Raw genomic sequence first — 13,299 nt, 5'->3', positions numbered from 1 at the left:
GCAGGAATTTTGCTTTGATTAATTATTTCATTTTCCATGAGTAAGAACCGAAAGGGTGAGGAAAAGAAGTGGCAAGTCCTCAACAGTGCAGTGAAGCAGAAGATGAGAAATGTCATTTTAACAAAAGAAAACTGAAAGCAAAATGTACATGACACAGAACACTGATCAGGGAAAACAAAGGGCGCTGAAAGAGATCAGAGTGAGGCAAATCAAGTCACATACTAAAACAGATTATAATACTAAAAAAAATGTACCTTTTTAAAGAGTACACAATTCACTAAAAACAATGATGTGTAAGTATTCATAAGTATTACAAATTCATGAAAAGCAAATGCATTTTTTGAGATGTGAAAACAGTTTTCTCACTCCTAATTAAGGCAAAAAAAAGTGCACAATCTCAATAATTTTGAATGACACATAAAACTTTTTTTAAAAAAAAACTTTTTAGAAGTCTAGAAATATCTAAAATTTCTAAGTTTAAATCATGGCAAGCTACAAAATATGTAGTTTTCAATTCAACAGTTTCTATCTTCTCCCAAACTAGAACAATTATCAAACTAATCCTTTCCCCTTCCAGCACTTTTAATTAAAGAGAATTTGTACTTCAACATCTATCACAGAGCATGATTATACAGCTACTTAGATTAATTTCCTCTTGTTGAATTTTAAAATACTAGCAGACCTACTTTGGACTTTCCTATAAATTTCTTATGCCCCATTCATGTTTACAACCTTGTAATCCTTACAGACTATTATGATATCTCTCATTAAATATTATCTAAATTGTGCAGATGCTGTCCTCTCAGTTTTTCCTTGGAAGACATTCCCTTCAGGGCTCTAGCTGTTTCTAATTCTTTTCAAGGAATACCCTCCTCAGCTTTCTACTGCTGAACACCATAATATTTTAACATGAACACCAAGTTGCTCAAACCCACTGCACAAAAGAGCAGCACAATGAAAGGAGATACTACACAGATTAGAACAACTGCATGTGTGATGTGCTCAGCACTGAAGTTCTCAGTAAACGTAGATAGGTAGTTGGTCAGATACACGCGTAAGAAAAACCTTACTTGAAAAAAATGCATTTTCATATAAACAAATGTAAAGGTCTGCATTTTGATGCAAAGACTGCCAGGTCATGTTTCTAGAATGGGAGCTTGTCTCCTGGAAATCAGTGCATTTGAAAAGCAAGTATTTTTCATATATTTCTCTGTCATGTTGTCCAGAATTCCTTCAGCACTTAACACAGTAGCATCTGCATGTTCTCAAAGAGCTTTGGATTTGCTCATGGTGGACTCAAGCACTGTAGGGTTGATTTTTATTCTTCTTCCATCACTGGTAAGTTTGAGGATTTGTTTTCGGCTCTGCTCTTTTCAAGTCCTACAGAGAGATTCAGTTGCAGGTTTATTAGGCTCTAATGTCTCTCTCAAAGTCAATATATCCGAGGTTCCTTTGCACCAGGTTTTTGAAATCTGTAACTACCATAGAGCAGTTATATTTCCAGCCTTAAAGACCTATGTCACTTTATAAAAAAGGGCTAACAAATGTCTGACAACAGTGAGGGTCTAACAAGAGTCCTCAGTGTAAGCAGCAGCTTCTAATGACCATCAGCCAGACATGCTGATCTGTATACAATAAATCTTGGCAGCTTCCTGTCCACACATCTTATATTAACATTATCAGAAGATTTTCATTGTTTTCCCAATGTTTCCTCCATGTCTTTTCTGAAAATGTCATTGTTACAGAAAAACATCAGCAATTCAGCCATTCTTTATCTGCCTCTCATTTATTCCACTCCTCTCTCATGCTGTTTTCTCTTTGGTATTTTTCTCTGACTGTATTAGCAAAGCTATATGAGTCATTGAGAGATTTTATTTGGCTGTAGCTAAAAAGAATAACTTGAATTCTCATGCAATGAAAGGTTTTGTTGCTTGTGCAGTGAATGCACTCCCACTGACACTCAGTCTTGCCCTTTTCACTTATTGGTTTTACACTTTTATTTCACGGAAAAATATCTTTCTTTTTCTCCATTTACTCGACAACTTTATATTGCAAGTCTTCTCCACTCTCAGTTCAGGATCTTCTATAACACTCAGAATCCAAGGGCTGTCTCCCCAACAAAGCCACAATTACAATTTCTCAGTCTATCTTAACTCCTCCATACGTACTTTCTAAATGAAGTTGTGCTTAAAGAGAAACTTGACTTCGGGAGTGTGTATTCAAGTGCTCTGCTGAACAAAGTCCTGCATGATGTCGCTGAAGAGGATGTAACATTTTCTGTAGACCCACTATGTGCCATGAGAATTTGCTCTAAATGTAAGCAATATAATCTAATCCTTTCCAACAATTGTTAAGCATATATATATTGTCTCTAATGAACAGCTACTGACCATTTTCATGCCAAGCTACAGTTATGTTGAGCTTTAAGTACAAAATTCCATAACCCCTTAATTGCCTCAAAAGAGTTAAAATTACACTTCCCCACAAGTAAAGAACTTTTAACAAACAGATCTTTAATTTAGGATTCAAAATGCAAAGAGATTTATTAAGATTTTGCCTTAGAAAGTCTTACTTTATGAAATAACTTGTCTTATAAAACATCTCCAAATATCCAGAAAGCCAAATCCCCATAAATGTCTGATCAGTAGGCGAGAACAGGTAAGAATTCCACTCTTTCTAGGAATCACAAGGGAAGCAGGATCCTTACTGCCACGTAACACGAGGTTAAAATTTCTAAAGCCTTGACAAGCGTGACTTAATCTGCAGCGAGCCATAGAGGTCAGAGACCTAGAAAGATCCAGGAATAAAGTATCCCTCTGGGCAGAAGGCTTAGTTGGTGACCATCCATCAGTGCTCCATAGACAGTTTTCTACCCTGCAAGATCTGCTTAGACACCACCTTGGTGTCTAAGAGGCTTCTGTGAAGACCTGGGCTCCATCTTCCTGATAATTTCCTCACGGGTTTTGGAAAGCTGCTGTTCAGAGCTCCCCAAGCTTTCTCCAGGCTTCTCCAGGACCCACGCTGCAGAGAAGGGCACTCTGCTTTCTGACAGATGGGAGCTCCTCGAGGCTGCCAACAGCCCCACATCCTACACCTGTGGGAAGTGACAAGGTCCCTCCCACCCCCACTTCTCTTTTGGTGAGGCAAGGATCATCCCTGCAGTCAGTTACTACATCCCAGAGTACAGAGAATGTCTTTATCTGCAAGGTCACAAACTGTGACTGGTACATGATGCAACCATCGGAAAAGATCCCTGATGGGAGTTAATGCCTTCTCAGCAGCACAGCCATCACTGGCTTATATACATTAATACTTTAACTATGATTATTCAGATAACTTATTTTTGAAGTCGGCTCTAATGAACTCGTATTTAAATTTACCCACACATCTAGATTTTTTTTGTAATTTATGAATCAGAACAGACACACACATGAGCTGCAGAGACACAGCAATGTTTACTATACTTAGCTAAGCAATGACAGCTCTATGATTTAGAAGAAAACAGCAGCAAATCCCAGATTAATTAAATTCGTAATGTCGATGTCTGTCAGCATCCTCTCCCATTCCCGTTCTTCACGTGAAATTGTAAAACATATCACAAGGAATAAGAAGTAGTCTCAGCATATAAGGGCTATGAATTTCAGTGGGCTCCCAGACAAGCCTTAATTTAGCTTCTTCCCTACAGTAGAAATCCTCTTAGCTTGGGCACCAGTTGTGTAGGGTGGTATGAGCAGTAAGCTCTACACTGAATATCCAGACAGCATTCAACCTCTCACCTCAAGACATCCACTGTGCCACCAACCTGAGGATGTGAAGACAACAGTAGCACCACTTCTAACTCAGAAATAACTAGTGTTGTCTCTGGTGGGATTACTTTTGGCAGGGAAATATACTTTGGTTTGTGACTTACTTGATTGTAATTTGACAATTTATTTCAATGGACCTCGGTACCTCACAAAATTTATCCTCCACAAGTGAGGGAAATGCTCTTATCCCCAAAGTCCAGACAGTGACATTAAAATAAAATCCCTAATCCCAGTAAGACAGTGAGGAATTAGCCATTTCAGTTTTAGCAGATTTTGATAATCTTGGCCTGATGTTTATGTTATAACTTGAGAAATAAAGAACGAAGGATCAAGTTTTCAAGCCCAGTCTTAGCACAGGAACTGCATCACCATTTTCTGATTCATCCCCACTTACCTGTGCTTTCAGAGTCCATGATAGCCTGAAGGTGAGGAAGGAAAGCCGGGAAACTAGAAGAAAGATAATTCAAAAATTAATCTGTACATCTAAACTATTAAAATGTCAAATAATTTCTAAGATGTTGGTGCTCATTTACAATAAAACAAGGATTTTTTTTTGTATTTTGCCCAGAGAATGCACAAAATGGAGCTGCTCAGAGAAAAAAGGCGTGGAGGCAGAGCAAGGATGATGTCTGTGTCAGCACAGAATGCAGCAAGATATTCCAGACAACATTCGCTGCGTTCCCCTTATCTTTAGGGTACACTATGAAAAAGTCCCAGGGAAAAGCTTTTAGCAACACAGACTATTTTCTTTCGTTCTCACTTTAGCGTTTTCAGCCCCCTTCTTTTTTAAAGGAAAAAAAAAATGTTTTGCAAGGTACAGTGAAATGCATTTTTTTCTACTAGAGCTGTCAAGCATGCCCACAATGATCTGAGTTCTGCCAGTAGGAAAAAACATTCCTGAAATTAAATCAGTTTAATAGAACATTTGTTACTCAAGGAGAAACGGTCTAATTAAAAAGAATGTCAGTAAACAGCTCATTACTGAGATCTCAGAGTCCAGAAAGCCAAGGTGTAGAAACACAACGAATGCAGTGAGGTCACACTTCAGAAAGACCCCAAACAAGTACTTTATTTAAAATAGGTTTAGACTGCCTTTTCTTCCATTCTCTATTGATGATGAAGATGAAACGTGCTTTTTGGCACTTTAGACGGCACCAATTAAAATTGATTTCTTGCTTGAACTCCTCATAACTCCACTTGTCTCTCACTTCTAAGACTATTTTGTTTTGAGCTTTAAATTTCTGCTTTGTTTAGAAACTGTTGTTCCCACTCAACCTAGTCTGCAACTCGTGAAAATACACACGCTATTCCTAGGCCCTGCCAAATAGTTTGTCCAACATTTGTATTTTATCCTTATGAAAAGTCAGGATAATTCTTCTATCTTTTTATCCTGTAAGCTTATGAAGGCTGGATTGTCCCTTATCACTTGATTAGACAGTACTTGACATAATAGTCTCTTGATTGTAATTGCATAGGCCATGCATATTGCATTACCTGCTTAGCTTTATCAAATATCATGTTTTCATATCCTTGGCTTTTTTTTTCCCTTTGGATGTGAAATTTAAACTTTCCTATTGATAGGCAAGTCCCTGGGCTACAATATCTCACTGCACAGCTACACATATGTTATACATTGGATGAAGTTCAAATAATCCCCTTAATTTCTCTGAGATCAGGAGCGAATACGGTGGACTTTCAGCTTTCCAAGGCCAAGTATATTTTTTAAGTCTGACAACAGTAGGTAATCAGTTACACCCCTGTTTTTCACTCTCGCAGACCCACTTCAGCTAGAATTTCTTTTGACATCCATGTGGCTACTTGCACTTCACTGCAATGCCACCGAGAAACACCCCTTGCCTCTAGCGAGTCTTTGTGGAAACTGCTCCAGTTTCCATGATTCCAGCTGTGTTCTTCCAGCTGTGTAGCCTTAGCTGAAGATGAAAGCCAGAGCTTCTCAAAGTCAGGGCATCTGGCATTCACTTTCCACTGCCCTCCAGTACTTGCAGAAAGTCCATTACTGGGGGAGCTCCTTCTCTCTTGCTACTCCTTTCTCCTTTCCAAGCCCTCTTAAACTGAAACAGAGGAAATGTCTCAGCATACAGTATTCAGAAGTCACTACAGAACAGCTGGGCTCCACCTCAGGCTTCTACAGGCACTGACATTGCATGCTTCACCTTTCTTAACACTCTTCAGTATATATTTATACTTGCTTGCAAGCCGAACCTATTTATCAATCCACATAAATCTATTCAAAAAAGGCTCCACCCTTGTCACAAACAACCTAGACACATCTGCACCATCTTCCATTAGTGCCATCCATGCTAGACAGACATCGACACTTGTGGATTGCTTTGAATCTTTTCCTGTTCTCCTGCTGAGCGTTGAAAGAAATAGCTCTTTGTGGGTAAAAAAAAAAAATTGAAAAAATGGAAAGCTTCAAAAAGGCAGAACTGCTCAGAGAGTTCATTGGACTGGTACAGCTATTACTGAGGCAATGGGGAAGTACCTACCATCTGAGAAAAACTTTCCAGAGGCACCCACTTAATTGCAGAGCACGCTCCCTCTCTTCAGCAGATGCCAACTCCCAAGAGCTTAGAAGCAGCTTTATGAATGTAATAGTGCTGACAGATGGCAACACGCAAAGTGCTTTCTCAGTAGCTCTCTCAGAGCCTGGTGACAGGTTTTGATCACACTTACACCAGTACAAGTCCAGGATGATTCCTTTAAGGCTCTTTGTTGCTTTACAGATGCTGTATACTAATTTTGTAGCATTAGTTGTACTCCACGTGGCAGTATTTCCTAATTACATCTGTGATGAAGGCACCACAGGCTGTCCAGGCAGGTTTTGACATTTGTGGCATGCAGAATGCAAGGGACTGCACAGCAGTGAATACAGAGCAGGGGAAAGATAAAAAATAAGCAAGAGAACAAGAGAAAAAGAGGGATGTTGAAATTTCTTGTCTTGGGGTATACAGTCCTAGCCTAGGATTGTACAGCCACAAACAGCAGACAACAGAATGAAGTGAGATACATCAGAGAGCAAGGGAGAAAACAGCAACCAAGCCTGCGGACCTCCCAGACCCTTAGAATCCAGATTACAGTTAGATTTACTATTATTATTGCTGAGCCTGCTGCCTGTTGTCCAGGCAATAGAGGCTGGAAATTAGAAAAGGATTGGTTCTGAGTTTTCCCACAGGCTCACAGGGCATACCTGAAAAAATCTTCATGTATCTTCATGTCATAGCCCCCCATTTGCACGGTAGGCACCAGGGCAACAGCTCCTCAGAAATGTAGAACAAAGATGAAAAAAAACATGTAGCATAACTTGACCTGCCTCTCAAAATTTTTCCTAATTAACAGTGGTGTCACAGTCAGGCTTCTCCCTCACTGTGCTGGCTGAATTAATTTTTCTCTGCTGCAGCCCTATGCGTGTCAGGCAGGACTTACCCACTCACTGCATTCAGATGTTTTCATTTTGACATTCATCAGCATTTTCTCTCCTCTTTGGGCACCAGTGAAAGTTTTCATGACATAGTTTATTTACAGTATACTCAGTTCGTGCCTCTAGCCATCCCAGGGACATCCCACACACTAAATCTTATAAAGGTTTTAGGGCTCATTTTAAACCTACTGCTGATACACTGACTGTGCTATCTGGCTGTGGAATGTCACATTTAATTGCCTTACACATCTGAATCACATTAGAATTATTCAGGAATTTAGACAGAATAAAAACTGAAGATAAACTATCCATCTTGATCCTTGTCAGCATAACTTCCCCAGCAGCTACAGCAACCTGCTCTGAATTCTATTTAACAAATGAATTTCCATTTCACTACAGTATTGTATTGTTTGCCTAGAAAAACAACAGAGATTTTTGTCAGGCCACTCATTTATTTTTGCAGGTATACCTGCAGCCTGATTAGGAGGAAGATATTTTCTACCATAAAGCTTGCAAAATTACACGTATTATTCCCAATACTTAAATTATGACAATAAAATTACATGTATTATTCCCAATACTTAAATTATGACAATTTCCTTACAGTTAAAAACTTTCTATTAATAATTTAGATGAGTTTCAGCCCTGCAGTAAAAGCATTGATCCAAAACCTTAGAAGCAAATTGGCTGCTTTATAAGAGCTAGATGTACATTTCAGAAGAGACATTACATGCAGGCCACTAAGACATAAATAAAAGTCTTAATAAAATTAAAGACAGAAAACAATCAGTACGGAAAACTATACAATAACATTACAGTGAGGAACAAATGTGCCGGTTAAGCAGTGTAATTCCCTGAAAGATGAGGAGCTCATTCCCGTGAAACGCTCTCCTCCACTTGAAGCAGTTGCCACAGTTCCTGTGCAGCCCATGGCAGAGATTTCATTATGTCAGGCTGCCTCCTGATGTGTTCAGCCTCCTAGAGCATAAGATCTGCTGATTATTTACCCTTCAGTAATAGAGGTGCAAGGCAACCTATTAGCTCCACTTCTTTTATTTATCACAATGAAGTGCTCAAAACACTTCCTGAAAATGGTACTACCATACAAATGGGCATAGCAGTTTGCTTTCCTTCCCCAAATAATAGGTTTCTTCTGTTTCACAGCATTTCTGCCAAGGGACAATTTTGTCACAGGCTTAGATGGGCCAAAGATCAATCTCTCGGTTAAAGGTGTTGTAAGCAAATACCTCACTCCATGCCTATGCTTTGGGACCCTGTAGACTACATGACTAGTAAGGATCACCAACAACAGCAAGACTTCTCTCTGCAGTTGCACGTGAATATGTACTGAATATTTAGTGCAGGTCCTGCATACCCTTTCAAAACATCTGCTAGCAGATCCTCCAAAACCTTATAAGAGCAATTTCTAAAGTACAGCTTGAGAAATCCTACACATACACGACAGAGAGCCTTTCAATTCTAACACCTTTGATCAACCTAGCAGAGGCTGTCTCCCCTGTAGCAGCCACAGTGGTGTTTGAGCTGCCCAAGGATGCAGGGGAGCACTGAGCACTCAAATGTGTCAGCCTCTCTGGAGCAAAAATTATGTCCACTGCACCTTCCAGCCTCTTCTGGCTCCCTCTTCCCTCTGCAGGGCTTTGCTTGATGGCAAGGAGCTCTGCAAGAGTTGTTCCATGGATGACACATTGCTCAGAGCTGGGTCTCTGCCGTTCAAAGGCCACTGCTCTGGCACACAGCCTTCCAAGCACAAGGACCTAAGTGAAATCCCACAGCTGGGGCTCTCCTAGGAAGCTTCAGAGAAACGTGGTAAGTGCATCATGCATTTCTCACTCTGATGCCTTCTGAGAAGTTATCCTCTGTGAGCAAGGCTTAAGGACCTCAAATTCCATAACCAATCTAATAAAAAAGCCATGCATTTTTTTACCTTTACAGTGTGTTATAGGGAGAAAGAAGAGATTCAAGCCTACCATCTATGCTCTAGACACATCAATAGGTAAAAGAGATATTAAAGAGAAACAAAGCCCTAACATCTCACTGGTTGCACATGCCACAACACTAGAAAATATTCCTGAAGAACTGTTTTGATAACAGGCTATTCAGCAGGCTAGTTTTTGGAAAGCTAGGCACTCCACCTAGATGAAGGAAAAAGAATTTGTTTCATGTATGTCCTTCACACAAGTCATCATACTATCTCGCTGATGAAAGGTGGCATTCAAAAACCAAGGGATCAACGATGCAGTGTCGATATGTACTCAGTAACTTCCCAGCCACAGCTTACACGCTTTAGCATGTTCTCTACAGGCGACATAAAACTGATGGCTGAAAGTTTTCCAACATTAGGCTTCTTTGTGGTTGTGCCCATGATGGAAAGGGTGCATTACAGGCATTCAACAATGCAGAAGTCTCTGTCCAGAGGAGCTGTTAAGGATGGACAAGCAGGGAAATAATAGAAGCAGAGGGAAAAAAATTAGAAGAAAACATGGGGCAATTCAAAACAATCTTTGAGACATGTGGCAGAAGTTGCATTTAAAAGCAGAAAGCAAAGGTTTGTATTGGAGCTTGTGAGGGTTAGACCTGCACAGTGACGTTGTATGGAAGACTTTATTGGAATCCCTGTTGAGTCATCCATGTCTGACAGAGACTTCAGCATGGATGGAACTGTGCCCTGTGTGAACACAAAAATAAATCACCCAGATAATGTAGTAACATCTAAAATGTACTTAATTGTCATGAATTTTTCTCACAGAGATTTAGAGTAGTACTTGCTCAAAAGGGAATGATTTCAGAATTTGAAATGTAAGCATCCAGAGTGCAAATTAATGTCTAATTATGAATGCTAAAAATAAAAACAGAGCTATTAATTTCAGGAGCAAATTATGAGCCCTTATGTTGTGAAGAAAAATAACATCCCTCTAGAAAATATCTGAAGAGCCCATTGATATTTTTTTCCATAATTTACTCAAATTAATGCCAAAATTTTCTTCTGACAAGTTCTTTTAGAAAACTATTTTGTATTCACTCATACAGTTGCTACCTTCCAAGACCTCAGGTTCAGGAATAATTGTTGCAAAACTAAGGGGAATTTATTAAACTAGGGGAGTCTGGTGGAAAGTTAAGCACAGATAGGCTTCCTAACTTGAAGAAAAATGCTACCATCAGTTTTCAGTGAAGACTGTGAACAATATTTCTCTCGAAGGTCTCCCTGACAGACACCTAAGTAAAAGGTAGTTTAAAGCACACCAAAAAGGTTAATATACTTTTTTATTATTATTTTTTTTAGGACTGTAGTCCTTTAAAATACATGGAAAATGGAACAGCAGAGGAAAAGGAGTAGGAAGGGATGTCATCTCAGGGCTACCTGCTATTTGTTCTTGTAGCAGCACAACAGGAACAGGAGAGCATTTAAGCCAAGTATTGTGTTTTGCCCAGGTCCTGGACACATTTTCTGTTATTGAAGTGATATTTAGTACATTTGCATCAAAGAGAGCATTCAACTTAATATAAGCAATTGTAAAAATAGGAGGAGAAATTGCCGATTCCCTCAGAGAAACCTTGTCAGACTTCACATTTGCAAACTTCCCTTTCTGTGAATAGCAAAATGCACCAAATACTAAAAATTCCAAACGGTGCATAATTAATGTGGCAGTTCAGCTAGCACGTTGGAAAAAAAAAAGGAAAACATTTTATATATAATTAAAAATACTATTTAAAATTGTGCTTTCAAAGTAGAGACCAGAGGTCCAAATGCTGGAATTCCAAATGTAAAGCTCTCAAAATGCCAAATACCCAAGGAAGTACACAGCTTCCCCAGTGAATTTTGCAATTCATCTGGCATTGAAGCAGCCATGACCAGACTGATAGAGCTGTGTCAGAGTTTACTAATCGAAAACTAAAATGCTGCAGGGTTGTCCTGCAAGTGCAGCCACAAGCTTAGAGCAAATTTATGTTGTCATTTATAGATAGGCGAAACATGGGCCAAAGAAAAGCTCTCAGCTCTGGCTAGCAAGGCAAGGCAGCCTGAGGAAGCAACACCAGCTGAGAGGCAGATTATTAGGAGCCTGTCACCAGCCTACTGCAGCTCTAGTGAGGTCACAGGGCAAGAGTGCAGCAAGCTTTGTCCATCTGAAAAGGACCATGGAGTCACCTCCAGCTGCAGCATATCAAGGCTTTGACATGAAGGGAGGCTCTGCCCAGGTCACTCCGTGCTGCAGCCAGCCTGCTGCCAGCATGCACCTTCCCAGCATCACCTCCTGCAGCTTGCCCAGCCCCAGCCTGCACAAGCTTCCCAGCAGTCACCTTCTTAGCCAAGGGCACCATGGGTCCTTCACTAGCAGACACTGCTTGTGAAATCTAAAGGTCTTCCCAGAACTAGATCCTCTTGCTTCTTTTATTCATGTCTCGTATTTGCCTTTGCTTTCATGGCCAGGCCCGTTTCTTGCCCCAATACAGCCAGGCTGTGCACACTTCTATGAACAGTGCTAAGCTCTCACCATCTCCTCTTCATGTTCTATGACTAGCTGCATCCATTCTTCTCTGCTCTCATCTCACCTTTCTCTTCTCAGCCTAGCTATTTTTCACCTGACATTGCTGCTCATCCTCCAAGCACGTTCTTCCATTTTCTTCTAATCTCCTAGCGGTCTACAAAGCTTTCACAAACTGAGCTTCTTACTGCATGCTGCCACCCTTCCCTCACGCTCCCAGTGAGCATCCCTGAAGAAAGTCATGCACTTGTTCAATATAAGTGCTACATAAAAGTATTGCCGAATTGAATCTTGGACTACAGAATTTTTGGGGTTTGGCACTAGTCTTTGATTTATAAACTGTGATATACAAATGGTGCCTGAATTAATTTATTTTTTTTTTAAAAAAAATTCTGTATGTATTCAGATCTTTGCATACCACAAATCCTATGGAGCATATGCAATGACTCACATACCTTTTTACATTACTGTGTGATTCACCCGAGTACTCACCAACAGCCATTTAGTTTCTGAGGCATTAAAAAACTGAAGAAAGGTTGAGATTAGCATGAGTAAATTGAACAGAGATATTACTTCCTTTGTACTTGTAGAAGGAACCCCATGCCTTTTTCCCTCACCAGTATTTCAGTCTCCTTGGAATTTTTTTTTTAAGGATCTGTCATGTTTGATGTTTGAGAAAAGTGAAGATCTGCAGATGTGGTTTTAGATGTGATTAAGATCATAGAATCACAGAATGTGTTGGGCTGGAGGGACATTTAAGGCTTATCTAGTCCAACCTCCCTGCAGCAAGCAGGGACATCCTGAACTAGATCAGGTTGCTCTGAGCTGCATCAAGCCTGACGTTGAATGTATGCAGGACTGGAGCCTCCACCTCCCCTCTGGGCAAGATTTCATGTCATTGCTTTTGCCACAATTCAGAGGACACGGACCTGTTCAAAATGCTATCTGTATGAGATTGTAGCAAAGAAAAATTAGTCCTTGTCTTGTTCACAGATTGCATGTTTCATACTAATGGCATAATAAGCACCTTCACTTTTGTACTAAAACCAGTACATTATTTGAAATGTTTTTGGCATTTCAAGTAATGGTTTGCATTAAAACAAATAGCAAAGATGTGCAAATTAACCACAATGGCTGGGGCTAATGGATCTTGTATCTATAATTACAATAAATTCTCTTTGGAAACAAGAAGAGCTTGTCTTAGCAAAGGTAAACAAAACAAGGAAGGGGAAAAAATAAAAAAACTAATTTTTTTTACAAGGTATGATACTCTTTGCCTAATATTCAACTTATTTTTATGCACCATGAGGTTCTGGAATTTGCTTATATCACTCAATGGCAAGGTAAAAAAAGAAATGGTTATGCAGTAAAACATGAAAAATAACAAAGTTCAAGGGTGAAGATATATCGAAATGATATTCTGAGGCAATTCTTTGCTACTTGCTTATAAGAGAGTGCTAACAATCTGAATACAACAAAATTCCTTTCTCAAGGTAACCAGGTCTGTACCAGGGATGGTACACTGATGCATAAGCTGTTACAAAAATTG

This window comes from Apaloderma vittatum, unplaced genomic scaffold (genome assembly GCF_000703405.1).
Source record: "Apaloderma vittatum isolate BGI_N311 unplaced genomic scaffold, ASM70340v1 scaffold415, whole genome shotgun sequence".
In the NCBI taxonomy this organism is placed as follows: domain Eukaryota; kingdom Metazoa; phylum Chordata; class Aves; order Trogoniformes; family Trogonidae; genus Apaloderma; species Apaloderma vittatum.
This window is presented reverse-complemented; position numbering follows the sequence as displayed.